Genomic DNA, 14,389 nt, shown 5'->3' on the forward strand with positions numbered 1-14,389 from the left:
CAAACATAACCCATATTCTGGCACTCGAACTCTAAATCCTGAAGTAATAATCACAATCCATAATCCCCAACACAGAACTTTGCCCCTCGACCCCTTTCCCAAACCACTACCCCTAGCACTAACCTCTACCCTAACCCTAAACCAGAACCCGAACCCGAACGCAGGGACCTCCAGGCTGGGAGGTGTCTGGGAGCACAGCTGAGGTGGGACCAGCGCCTGGTGACGCTGGCGACGCTGTCACCCTGCCTGGCCACAGCAGAGCTGTGTCACCCACCCCAACGGCTCCATCGACCACAGCTTCCCCCAGCACCTCCCAGTTGGGTGACCCCAAACTGGAGACACACGAGGCCAGTGCAGCCGTCGAGGGACCCAGGTGGGCTGGGACACCGGGGACAGGGACCTCAGGACACTCACCCATGGTCTGGGGCAGGAACGGGCCCAGAACTGGGGGCAGACACCACGTCCTGCCACCACCACCCAGGGGTTCTGCTGTCCCCACGGACCCCCAGGACCCAGAGAAGGCCCCCACTGCTCCCAGGGAGCCCATCAGCAGCACTGAGGGCAGACCCAGCCACGTGCCGGGCTTTCGGGAAGTTTTTCCCTCAAAATCACACAACACAGCACAAAGCTGTCACCTGCTGCAGTTCTTCAACATCACTTTTTAGCCCCAGCGTCACTGTGCCAACACAGGCGCAAAGACACCGACGTCACCAGCTGCACGTGGAAATCTCCCCCACCCCCCTATCCCTTTTAGGGAAAATGGTTGCACATCCTGAACAGTTCTCTACGTGTTATAAGTTGCCCCCTTGATTAATTTTTCAGAGAGCACTGTAATAATCATAGAAAGGAATTTATTGAGTAAGCAAGCAGCAAGCAAAACAGCGCTGGGCGGCCGGGGAGTCTCGGCTCCGCCAACGGCGCGCACCTCACCCCCGCCAGGGTCCCTTCTTATAGCTTGGTAATTCCGGGATTACGCAGCACATCCTGGTATGTTCTGCGCCTGCGCGCACTGTTGCTAGGCGGTCGTGTCTGTCCCTCTGGTGGTCGTGAAGATGAAGGCCGTAGTCTTCCTCGGTGTTGTGGTTCAACTTCTTGTTTTATTTGGTCATGTTGGCCCAGCGTGAGACAGGAAGGCAGGATGTTGCTACACTAGTTTAGCGACTTATCAGGAGGGGGTTACCTGAGCTTTGCAACAGTGTCTTTGAACAAAAGAGGCAACTGAGATGCAGAAAGAGGGAAGGGGAGGGGGTTCTCTTTCTTTGTTACATTAAGCAAAAGAATTTCATAGTGTCTAGCCAAGCATTACACAGCTCCTTATTTCAGCAGGGAGCTTTCGTAACTCCCGCTCGCCAAACAGAACCCCCCGTATCACAAGAACAAGGAGTTCTGTTCGAAGGCAATCAATGAACAAACATTTAAACATTAGGGCAGTCAATGAACAAACATTTATTGTATAACACAATCCCTCCTTTTGCTTTTGGTTACTTATTTTGATCATTGAATCACTGCAATGCCTGGCTACTAAGGACTAATGTTTCCGCGATTCCTTCGTTGGTACTTCTTGGCTCGTATTTGGCACGTATGAGCACTCAATGCGCCGCTTCCAAACGACCTTTTACAATCACGATCAGTTTATTAAAAATACATGGCCCGAAAGTTAGCGCTATCATTAATAACAATAAGGGTCCTGCTATAGTTGTGTCCTGGTTTCAGTTAGAACAGAAGTAATTTTCTTCCTGGTGGAATGCTGTGTTTTGGCTTAGGATGAGAAGAGTGCTGATAACACCCCGATGTTTTAATTGTTGCAGAGCAGTGCTTATACCAAGCCAAGGACATCTCAGCCTTTTGCTCTGTCCTGCCAACAGGCAGGCTGTGGGGGCAGTAATTGCTGGGAGGGGACAGACCCAGGACAGGTGACCCAAACTAGCCAAAGGGGTATTCCATACCATCTGACGCCATGCTAAACAATATATAGGGGTGGCTAGCCGGGGGGAGGGGGCCGGACTGCTCGGGGTTAGGCTGGGCATCGGGCAGCGGGTGCTGAGCAATTGCATTGTGCATCACTTGTTTGGACATATTATTATTATTTGCCTATTATCACCATTGTATTATTCTTATTATGATTGTTATTATTACTTTTGTTATTATTATTTTCCAGTCTTATTAAACCGTCTTTATCTCAACTCACGGGCTTCACTTTCCATTTCTCTCCCCCGTCCCAGAGAGGGAGGGGGGGAGGGTGAGCGAACGGCTGCGTGGTGTTTAGCTGCCGGCCGGGTTAAACCACGACAAGTTGATAGTAAAGTAGTAAGCCAAGGTGAGTAATTAAACCAAGATTCATACCAGTTCTGTCGGTCTTCATATTCCCGTTTTCTCTACTCCAAGCCTTCCCTGAGCTTAGCCACGGTATCCCTTACCACTCCAGTATGGGCAGCATACATGCAACATTCTTCTTTCAGGGTTGCACACAGCCCGCCCTGTTGCAGAAATACCAAATCTAATCCTCTAGGATTTTGTAACACTACCTCTGAGAGTGACCTAACAGAGTTTTCCAGGGCCAAGATAGATTGTTCAATTTGGGTCAGGTCCTCGTCTGCAGCAATGCGTAAAGAGGTGAACTCCTGATTTTGCTTGACTAATGAAGCAACTCCAGTACCGACCCCTGCTCCTCCCAAGATTATTAAAGTGGCCAGAGTTAAAGCCATAAACGGTTTCTTTTTTTTCCAAATGATAATTTGCTACTGTGTGCTGAGTATACATATAATCCTCAGAATGGTATAGAATCCTTGGTATAATTATTACCTGTACACGGAAATCGTGAGACGCATTAAAGAGTTTTAGCAATAGACAAGGAGTTACACCCACTGACGAACAAACCCACCTAGCGTTGTTAGCTGGGATTAACCATTCGGCTGATTGTTTCCCATTCTCCGTGATATTACACGGGTGGCATTTCCCACCAGGAACCGTGCCCACGCACCTACCTCCTCCAGTCACTTGTGTTAGTGTTACTCCTATATCTCTTCCCCAATTGCATTGTAGAGGGTTGCTCTCCTTTGTACGGGTGGGCTCCCCAGTGTCCCCGATAGCATCATAATATGGGGGCCTGATACTAAAGCATAACCAGCAATGTTTTGTCATATTTGAGTTTGTTTTGTTTAATAGTTGGTAGCTGGCATTGATGATTCCCCATATATTATTCTCAGCTATGTTATCAGTCTCGGCTCTGTCTGAGCTCGTAGGGCTACTGAGGGTTGGCACTGTGGTATTTTCTGCAGGCTGGATTCTCTGGACACTTCCTGACAATACCTCATTTGGTCCTACTGCCCCCCAGGCAGGTCTATCAGCATTCTCCTTTTTTATTAATACAAGCCCTCCCCTGTCGGGCCCATTTTCATAATATCTTACGCCCCACGTTTTCCCCACGACCCAAGCAGGGTCATTTGGATTCGCTATGTTGATATACAACTTTGTGCACACCTTTTCATGATTCCCATGAGATGAGTTTTGCGGGGACCTCATCCTAAATCCCTCCCTTTTGTTTGGGGGTTTACAGCCATAGGGTCTGTAGCCTACTGTTAGAAATCGGTCTCTCCCAGCTCCTGGCTCCCAATCTGAAGCAACTGTTTCGCAACCCCAATAAGGGCAAAAGTAAGCATTTGGATAGTTACAGTAGCCCCTTCCTGGGTTAGAACTTGGGCAAAGATAGTAGCTTGTTACATTCAGACACAGCCCGTCACATAAAGTAGTTTGGAAACTTGGTGCGCCGGCTGTAGTGGCAGTTCCGAGGACGGTTTGATCTTCCCACCTTATTCAACTCCACTTGTAGGGCTGATGGGGGTGAGCAGATCCATGGCTTACCAATAATGACCCCCATGTATTGTAAGAGGTGAGCAAAACCCATTTCTCAAGGTGCTTTTAACCAGGCCTTGCTCAGCCTCTTTAGTGCTTCCCCACCATTTTACTCCTCTGCCTCGCTCGTCAGTTCGGTTGCAGCAAACTACGAGGTATTGATTCTTCTCGGCAGCAGCAGCATTCTTCAGGGGAATCTGGGAAATTATCCGCACCCGTTTCAAAGAGCTAGATAAATAGGGCTTCCACCCCCTCCCACAATACACAGCCAGCACACAATACTTAGCGAGTCCGTTTCAGTGTCAGCTTCAAGTCCTCGGGACCTGGCGCTACTTCCCACTTATCCTCGTGGACTGGTCCTTTCACGCGGCTGGCATGAGTCCACCCCTTCTCCGCTGTCGGGACGGCCGTTTCTGTGGTAAGCAAAACAACATAGGGGCCTTCCCATCGTGGTGTTAAAGACGTCTCTTCCCAAGTCTTAATTAGAACCTTGTCCCCAGGTTGTATCTTATGAATTGCTATGTCTAACGGAGGGCGTTGTGCTACCAAACCGTTTGCCCGGAGCTCCCTCTGTCGGTTCACGACTTGTATTAAATAGGGTCTTAACTGGGCATCCTGTAATTGAGGGGGATCAAGTGGCAATTCCAAGTCATAGGGCATATCATATAGCATTTCAAAAGGAGAAATTCCTACCTCAGTTCTGGGCTGTGTCCATATGTTTAACAGTGCGAGAGGTAAACATTTTACCCAAGAGGCTCTTGTTTCCAGCATTACTTTAGTTAGCTGTTTTTTAATGTCACCATTCATTCGCTCTACCTTTCCAGCACTTTGGGGATGCCATGGAGTGTGGTATTCCCAACTTGTTCCTAGAGCTTTCATAGTCTCTCGAGACACTTTGGAGACAAAATGAGGGCCTGACGAACCGATAAGATGCCTGGGCAAATTTTGTTCCCTTAGACATACACCTCAATGGCAGTTCTTAGATTATATTTACATATTTACATATGTTTAAAAGAACACTTTAACAAAAATGCCCGGGCTTTTGTATATACAATATACAGTTATTCTTCCAGTTAGAATTATTCCCCAGCAGCTGCAAACGTTATGCCAGTTACCATTAAAGCTCGCTGAGCCTCCTCCCGTCTCTTTCTTAAAATCTCGAACATCCCCAGAGTTAATGGGGACGGCCACATATCCCATACCTGGTTGTGGTCCTCCCATTGCTATTTCCCTTAGTGAATACAACCCCCCCTTCGTTTCTAAGCTGCTGTCTTCTGGCCTGACTCCTACTCACTGGTCCCTGAGCGCTAGAGTCAGAGTCGCTATCGGCATCTCCCTGGGGTTGCGGATTAGGACACCGTCCTGGTGTCCCCCCCCCCCCGTCCAAGCACCCTCAGGGTCCCCCCCAACACCCACCAGGGCCCCCCCTAAACACCTCAAGTCCCCCTCCGCAACCCCCCCACGAGAAAATCCTCCAGAGCCCCCCAACCACTGCCAGGGCCCCCGCCAAACACCCCCTGGCCACCCCGGCCCCCCCAACCCTTCCCCAGAGCCTCCAACCCCCCCAGACACCCCTAAACACCCCCCAGACTCCCACGCGGCCCCAAACTCCCTCCAGAAACCTGCCAGGGTCCCCTCAGCTCCCCCCCACAATCCACCAGGAGCCCCCAAACCTCTCAAGCCCCCCCGCAAGCCTCCCCAAACAACCCAAACACCTCCTGCAGACCTCCCTCCACCAAAACACCCCATGTTCCCCCAGTCCCATACGTGCCAATGTCCCCCCACGTCGCCCCACTCCCGTACGTCCCCTCCATGTCCCCCGTATCCCCTCGAGCCCCCGGTGTCCCTTCCCGTGGTGGTTTTACCGTGCTGGGCAGCTAAACCCCACAACCGCTCTCTCACTCCCCCTCCTTTAGATGAGGAGGGGGAGAAGTAAAGCAAAGAACAACTCACGGGTTGAGATAAGGATAATTTAATCAAAGGGAAATAATAATAACAAGTAAATAAAGACTACCATGAACTAAACAATTTACCTAAGGGGAAATAAAAAGGGAAAAGGGAAAAGGGAGGGGAAAAGGGAAAAATAAAAAGAAGGGAGGAAAACAAACAAACAAAAGAAATGAAGGCTATATGGAAGTGCAGAGGAAAGAAATTACTCTCTACTTCCCACAAATGAGCCATGATTGACCACGTCCTTGAAGCAAGGCCTCAACGCACGCAGCCGGTGTTCGAGAGGAGGGCCGACGTTTTCCCAACGAGAGCCCACCCCTCCCCTCTTCTTCCTGTTTCCACCTTTCATTGCTGAGTGGGACATCACATGGTATGGAATATCCCTTTGGTTGGTTTAAGTCAGCTGCCCTAGTGATGTTTCTCTCCTCACTTTTTGCCCACCCCCTAGGAGGGTTAGAGAAAGGCCCAATGCTGTGCCACTGCTGCTCAGCAGTAGACACAACACTGGTGTGATAACACTGCTGTTCCAGCTACAAGTACAGAGTACGGCACTGTATGGGCTGCTGCCGGGAAAGTTAACATTCCAGCCAGACCCAGTACACTACCACGTCTAGGCATCCCCAAATCCCATGTCCCACCCCAGCCCCCCACGCGCCCCCCACGTCCCCACGTGTCCCACGTCCCGGACGAGCCCCCAAACTGTGAGAAACACTCCGTAGCCAATAACTTAGGCTCAGGCGAGGATCTCAGTGAAGTCGCAATTTATTCGCGATTGCAATGGCGGGCGCCCCACAAGCAGGAGAGAGCGCATCTACTAGTTCCAAAACACAGTTTGTATACCTTTTGATGACAGGACCCTCCCCTGTTTCCCCACTGAGGGGGTAATCCAGGTTCACAATCTATCTGATGCTTCACAAACAATGCATGGCCTTCAGTTGCCGGCCTGTTCAATTTCAAATTTCTTTTGACATTTTTACTGCTTGAAGTGGTCATGTTTCTTCACTTATCTGACTTGACACCCTCATTTTCACCTAATTGTCCTGAGGAGTCTGGTTGTCTGCATTTTACAAGGTCGCCTGCTAAGCTTTCTCAGCACTGTAAGCATATCTCAGTACCGCATAGCCTCCTTCTAAACAGTGTAACTCTGCAAAAACAACATTTCTATTCCCACAATTCCCCCCTTTTCCTTTTTTTATAAACTGTTGATTTTTGCAAAACGCTTTCTCTAAGGTGTAATTTGGTAGATTTCTTCTTCTTCTTTGCTTTCTTTGCTTTCCATCTCCTCATTATCACCTTATCTGAGTAAGGTGGTAGCTCCATGGTCGTTTGTTTCAATAGTGCGGTTTCAGTTAACCCCTGTACTAGTCCTCTTACACAGGGGACAACGCAGCAACCAACGGCTGTCCAAACTCCTACAACTACGATCAAGGATGTAAATATGCCTACTTTTTCTGCCAATTCACTGGCAAGGGTGGTAAGCCCTTGCAATGCTCTAGTTACTGAGCCATCTGGGACAGTATTGTTGGGTGTAAAAGCGCAACAATGGTTGCTCAGTATCACACACACACCTCCTTCCTCCGCGAGCATCATATCTAATGATATCCTGCGTTCCCAAGCCATTTTGCTGGTGGCATCTAGTTGTTCAACAATTCCTCTCATTGCATCCCTGCCATATTTGATGAATCTCTGCTGATTATAATAGATATAATTAATCCAATCCACATTTTTATTGATTGTTACCCACCAGAACAGTGACTCAAACCCTGCAGCAATTTGATTTCTGGCTTTATGTTCATCCGGAACTCCTCTAGGTACCCCCATAGAATCTGTGTATACTCTGTCATCAAATGATATTCCTAAGCCTCTTTTACTTCTTCTGGATATTTGTGATGTTTCTCTTTCAAATGCCAGGGTGAAGGGTAGAGCTAATTAAACAAGTGCACAAGTGCCTCCCCAATTAGATGGTAGGGTGGAACGTACGGATCTTCCTTCCACCGTACCACCAGAGATCTGCCCTGGGGATCTCTAGTCTTGAGCACTTTCCCATCAAGTCCTTGGTGGCACAAGGCAAATTCTCCCAGATGCCAGGTAGCACTCACACCCTGCCATGAGAGGCAAGCTGTATGGTTACCTAGAGCTGTAGAGAATGCAGGGGGAACCGCAATATTGCTATCATGCGAGGAACTGCAAAGAGAGACTTACAGGCCTCATTTCCCCAGGCAGTCTTTTCTTGGTACAATGCAATCATACGTCGCATCCCTTGGGAGTCTTTGGTCCACCCCCATGGGAAGGGCACTATCTGGGCAATCGGTCATCCCGAGGCACAAGCACAGCGGTAGCTACGGTTGAGACTCTGGACGGTATATTTGACCCATTCTATCCAGGCATTCACATCCCCATACCCTGTTTGAATCTCAAATGTTTGAGCTGCCACATTTCAGAGGGCCTCCTGTTTTCTCCTTGAGTTTCTCCCTTTCTCCGATGGCAATAGAGCATTGTTTCCATCCAGCTATTCTCAATCTGGCTGTTGGGTCTCTCCCAGTTATTTGTTCTCTCTGCTCAATTGTCATTGGGCATTTAAATCTCCACAAGCTGACACCTCACAAGCATCAAACGTGACGGCTTGTGGTACATAACCCTCTGTCACAGTCACCCATATTTTGATGGGGTATCCCGTTTTTGCTATTATCTGGTCATGCCTTTTCCAAGTTGCCAATGGACCGAGGCCTTCTCTGAGGCCTAGAGTAACTAAAACCAAAATTAGTAATCGATTTTTCCCTGTCATTATTTTTAAACCTTAGGTTTCCAAATAATTACCTATACAAAGAATAAGATGTACACTACTACTATAACAACCCCCCCCCTTGGGAGCACTGCAGTTCGCTAGAGCTCTGTCCTTTCTCTCAATCACAAGTCACACTCGTTAGTTACCTGTGAAAATAAAAGGTTAGATTACAATTGTAAGCTCTTACCCTACTCACAGTCCATTTTGAGATTTTTCTCTTCGATTTCAACTTCCAGCAAGTCTTCTGTAGGAACAGCTTCCCAGGTACTAGCGTCGACGGATGCCTTCACTCGAGTAGAGTGAGTCCAACCTTTTTCCGCAGTTCTTACAGCTGTTTCAGCGGTTAGTAATTGTCCTTCCCATTCAGGCCGGAGTTGACTCTTTCCAGGTCCGAATCAGGACCCGGTTTCCTAGGTGATGGTGGTGAATGGGGAATTCCAAAGGTGGGGTTTGAGCCAACAACCCACAGGTCCTGAGAGATGACAAAGAAGAGCACAACCCCAGAATACAGTTCTTCAGAAAACTCTCTGGTTTTGAATTGTGGTATCTCATCCCTTCTGCCCAAATAGGGCAATCTGAACAGCATCCCATATGGTGAAGTTCCTGTATCCTTTCTTGGTACTGTTTGAACCTGTAGGAGTAAGCATTTTACCCAAGGAAGTTGGGTTTCTAACACTAATTCAGTTAATTGCTTCTTTAATGTCTGCTTCATTCGCTCCACCTTCCCAGAAGAGGAGGGGTGCCAGGGGCTGTGAAAATCCCACTCAATCTCTAAGGCCTGCTTTAACCCTTGCAGGAAAGCTTTACACCCATCCAGTCACGTGCTCAATTAGGACAAACAAGTAACTCAGTAAAGTCTACCTGTATACTTTGGAAAGGTCAAAGCCCTGGCTCCCGTCCCCCTCTAGATGGGTTACAGAAGACCTTTTTATTTCCCTTTTGACAAATAGTACATCCTCCGCATGTGTGCTTCCCTAAGGTGTATATTCCTACACAGACATGCTTTCTTAGAACAACATCACACATTGCTTCCACCTCCCAGTGACTCTTTTGATATAAAACAGTTAATATTTGCCTCATTATCACTTTATTCAGCACTTCTCTCCCATCGGGGAGTATCCATTTTCCTTCAGACTTCATGGCTCCTGATTCCTTAAAAATACCGTTTTTTTACAACTCTGTAGTTCTTTCTTAATTTTCAACAATGCCCTGAATCCCCTCTGGATTTATTCTTACTTTTCCCTCAGACATTAGATGCCTTAAATACCTGACTTCTCTTCCTCCATATTGTAATTTATTTTTTAATACTCCCAAGCCCTGCTTTCCCAGAAAGTTGAATAGCTTGTTAGTAGCTTTCTTCACAGCTCTTTTCTCCTGGCCTGACAATAGAAAATGATCCACATATTTGTAACATTAATACCTCCTTGGGAGGTTGGAATTGCTCCAAAATCTTTTATTAAAACTTACCCAAAGAGATAGGTGGCCCTGTAAGCCCCTGAGCTAAACTTGTCCACCTATATTGTTGCTTCCGCCCCCATTTCAGGGGCTTTCCAGTCAGAGGTGAATATCCAGGTATGTTTGCTCTCAGGGCCTGAGAGCACTCCATTAATAACGCTGTTATTCCAGTCTAACAATTTACTAGTTGAATGCCCAATTTAATCATCACATCCCTTCCCAACAAGTGAGCCCCTGCCTTGGGTACATACAATGATTACCCAGTGATCGTTTTATCCCCTAGTCTCAGCTTGGTATCCCCCAGAAGTGGCACTCTTATCCCAGCCCCTTCTACCCCCATCACTTCTTAGGGTTTCATTAGTTAATTTAATCCCTGATACTTTACAAGTCAGTAATGACCTAGCTGTTCCCCAGTGGATTGGGTTTGATGGCAAGGTTCGGGGGCTGTGAGGGGTGTGGGGGTGGGAAACTGCAGTGGCAGCTCCCGTGAGAAAAACCCAGAAGCCTCCCCATGGCAGATAAGGGACAATTTCATCTGGCCCCAAAGGGGCCCACTGCTGCCCACAGCCAAGCCATGAGCAACACAGTCCGTGCCTCTGTGAGAGCACAGCCACGAAAACAAACAGAGAAACAAACAAAAACCTGCTGCTCAACAGCAGCTGGGAGAGCAAGGAGCGAGAAACCTCCCCGCAGACATCAAAGTCAGCGCAGAAGGAGAGGGAGGAGGCGCTCCAGGCGCTGGAGCCGAAGCCCCCCTGCGGCCTGTGGCTCCTGGTGGAGCAGGCTGTCCCCCCCCGGCCCCCTCCCCGATGCTTGGGAAACTGACCAAACACCACAGCAAACATCCCCAAACTTCTAGACTGTTACTTAGATAATGCCTACATCCCCTTTCCCTGCTCATTCAACTTCCAACAGCTCTGTTAAATACTACATGCCACACCTTTAACACCTTCCGCAACCCTTTGAACACTTCCTTCATCTTTCTCCAGCCTCTACTTTTCTAATACCAGCACCAAAGGCTCAGTCAGGGGCCAACTTAATTCCATACCTTTTCCCTCCAACATACTGAAACAACAGAGCAATACAGCATATTTCATCCCATTTTCCTTCTTTCCTCCTTCTGCCACTCCACATATTGCTATTCCAAGTGGCCAGCCTGGCCACACTTCAAACATCTTATCAAAGCCTGTCCCTGCTAGGATTCGGGCCACAACACAGGCAGCCTTCTTTGCCTGCCATTCCTTCAGCTCTCTTCCTCTCCTTTCCATCCTGGCCCTGACTCCCCCGGAAGATTTTCTTCCTCTTTCTCCAACCCTCTGCCTCACTACCCGCTGCACTGTCAATACCGTTCGTTTCGCTCTCTGCTTTTCCTTCTCATCTCCCCCCCGGACACACACCTCCAGGGCCTCCCGCAGGAGGGTCCCCCAGTGACTGTTCACTACCTCCCCCCACCTTCTGGAGCATTTTCTGCGTATCTTGCCAGGCTTTAAGCACACAAGGAACTTTCAAGAGCCCTTGGGATACCGGGTCCTCAGGACTCATCCCCGAGCACTTTCTCATTCTGACCCCACGTCTCTCATATGATTTCTGTGTTGCACACTATTCTTGTCCCAGCCAGGATTGGCAAGTGACTATTTCTGCTCTGCCGGTATTACCCCTGCTCCTGCAGGATGAGCTCTTTCCCATTCTTGTCTAGCAGCTCTCCTCCTGACCATTCCCATTTCTTTCCCTGTCAACAACATACTTAGAGACATCATTCCCTCCCCCAAGAGTATAACATGTCAGGACGTAGGAACTGCTCTAATTGTTCAGCTAGGCTGTTGGGCTCCTCGAAGAAAGACTTCCTCTCCTTCTTAAAAGTCCTAACCTCTCTGCTGGTAAGGAGGGGGGGTAGTTCACCGAAGAGGATACACAGTTAGTGTTAGTACTGTTAGTATCAGGGAAGGCAAAATTCTCAACATATCTTCTACCTTGTTCTAATTCTTGCCAGAGCCTAGAGTACGAGTACGATCCTTCTTTAGGGACAGTGTTAATTCCAGTCCCTGTCTCCCTTCCTGCAGTGACTGCTGCTGCTGTCACGGGTACAATATTAGGATTATAGGGAGCAGAACTTGGCTCCTTCTCCGAAAAAGGAATCTTATTGCTTACACATAAATTTAAAGCCTGAATTTTCATCACACCCGTATTTTGGCCAAAATACTGCCGTTTCCTTAATTGGTTCTTTTGTCCAGACTGATACACAATATTTCACTTTTTTTTTTTTTTTTTTAATTTTTCTTTTACAATCCCTCTAATTCGGAAATTATGTTTCCAATTTCTTATCATTCTTCAGGAAGAACTATTGGTAGGCACTCCCCCAGGGATATCTCCCTGTCCCCTGGAACTCCTATTTCCCATTTTTCCTAGCCGTCGCCACTATGTTGCTACAGAAATTTCCCTTCTGCAGCGTACCACACACTAGCGTTCCGATTCTGGAAAATGGGGGTGTACTGCCAAGCACTTCCCCGTGCAAGGATTACCGTACAGCCAATTTCCCTGGTGTACTGCCCAGCACTTTCCCGGGCAAGGGCTTACCATACACCAGATTTCCCGAGACTCTTCACAGAGTCTCACCCGACCCCCAAGGCAATACTTCATATTTCTTACCTCGGTCTGTGCACAGAGTTACCGGATCGATTCTTAAAAGCCCGCAGTGCCTACCTTCTTCCTTTCTTTCCCCACTACTTCACGGATCCTGCCTCTTTAACCAGTCTCGGGCCCTCTGTCAGCTTTCCGCAGAACCGCCACCGTCGATGCACAGGACCGCTGAAATCAGCGGGGCATGCCTTCCTGCTGCTGCGGCGCTGGAGCTCCCCAGGAGGTGACTGGATCCCGGACGAGCCCCCAAACTGTGAGAAACACTCCGTAGCCAATAACTTAGGCTCAGGCGAGGATCTCAGTGAAGTCGCAATTTATTCGCGATTGCAATGGCGGGCGCCCCACAAGCAGGAGAGAGCGCATCTACTAGTTCCAAAACACAGTTTGTATACCTTTTGATGACAGGACCCTCCCCTGTTTCCCCACTGAGGGGGTAATCCAGGTTCACAATCTATCTGATGCTTCACAAACAATGCATGGCCTTCAGTTGCCGGCCTGTTCAATTTCAAATTTCTTTTGACATTTTTACTGCTTGAAGTGGTCATGTTTCTTCACTTATCTGACTTGACACCCTCATTTTCACCTAATTGTCCTGAGGAGTCTGGTTGTCTGCATTTTACAAGGTCGCCTGCTAAGCTTTCTCAGCACTGTAAGCATATCTCAGTACCGCATTCCCACCTTCTAAACCGTGTAACTCTGCAAAAACAACATTTCTATTCCCACACCGAGACGTTCGGGCAGGAGGAGCTCCCAGGTGGCTGATGCCAGCAAGGAGCAAGCCGCTTGCACGAGGCGGACCACGTTAGACTGTTGGGGGAGCAGTGCGATGGAGCACGTCTCCGCGATGCCAGGCGTCACTGACCAAGGGACGGGCACCCCCGGCACCGCAGGAGCGCGGCTGACCCCCGTCTGGGGCTTGGGGACACGGGGCTGGGGGTGCTGGAAGGCTGGCAGCCACCAGAAGCAGCACGGGACCCGACTTTCTTTGCCTTCCAGAGCGATCATCTGTCTGGGATGCAGTGTCAGCCTACATCCACCGTTCCTGGATGGGACCACCTCCGGCTGATCCTTAACCTTCGGCCCTTCCGTTCTCTGCCACTTGCAGGGCGTCCGAATTCCCACTCTTGGCTGCTTTGACGTTGTTTCCAAACGGGTCGAGGATGGGAACAAGTCCCTGACGGTGCAGTGGCCCACGTTCTGCCTGGCCAGGAACCTCGTTGTCGCCCACAACCTCACAGCCGACAAGGAGTACCTGCCAGGTAAGAGGGTGCAGGAATCCCTTGCTGCATGGATCTCAGGTGCTTCTCAGAAGCAAAGCGTCGCCTGCACGGAGCAGGTCCCAAACCGAAGCCTTTCTGGGTGACGACTGCCATGAGCAGCACTGGGGAACACGCGGGGAAGGGCCGCTGGTGAGCGACTCCATCCCTCTCGTGTCGTTTTCCAGGCCATAAGGAGCTGGAGCCCCTCCAATTCCCTGACGTGGCTGCAGCTGCCTCCGTGGCCTGGAAGAAGGCGGAGAGCTGCATCCGAGGCACCACGTCCCTCATCCCTCGCAGCCTGGGGAAGGGGGACAACATCGCCCTTGTCCTGAAGGACATCGGGGTGCTCCTCATCGAAGGCACGAGGGTGGAAATCAAGTTCTATTACGACTTCTTGGAGAGCCTGTCAGAACAGGGGAGCCTTCAGAAGGCTCTTTGCAAGGTGAGGGTT

General features: G+C 49.2%; 1 protein-coding gene and 1 long non-coding RNA gene across 2 annotated transcripts in view; both read left to right on the plus strand.

Moving 5' to 3' along the window:
- The window catches only part of LOC311425841 (uncharacterized protein), a 41,095-nt gene that overhangs the window by 21,832 nt on the left and 4,874 nt on the right, over nt 1-14,389 (plus strand). The window lies entirely within an intron of this gene.
- LOC311425824 lies at nt 835-4,374 on the plus strand. Its single transcript, XR_014686431.1, has 3 exons — nt 835-1,698; nt 2,294-2,918; nt 4,044-4,374. It is a non-coding gene; the product is annotated as an uncharacterized lncRNA (long non-coding RNA).

Source organism: Aythya ferina (assembly GCF_964211825.1).
Source record: "Aythya ferina genome assembly, chromosome: 34".
Lineage (NCBI taxonomy): Eukaryota > Metazoa > Chordata > Aves > Anseriformes > Anatidae > Aythya > Aythya ferina.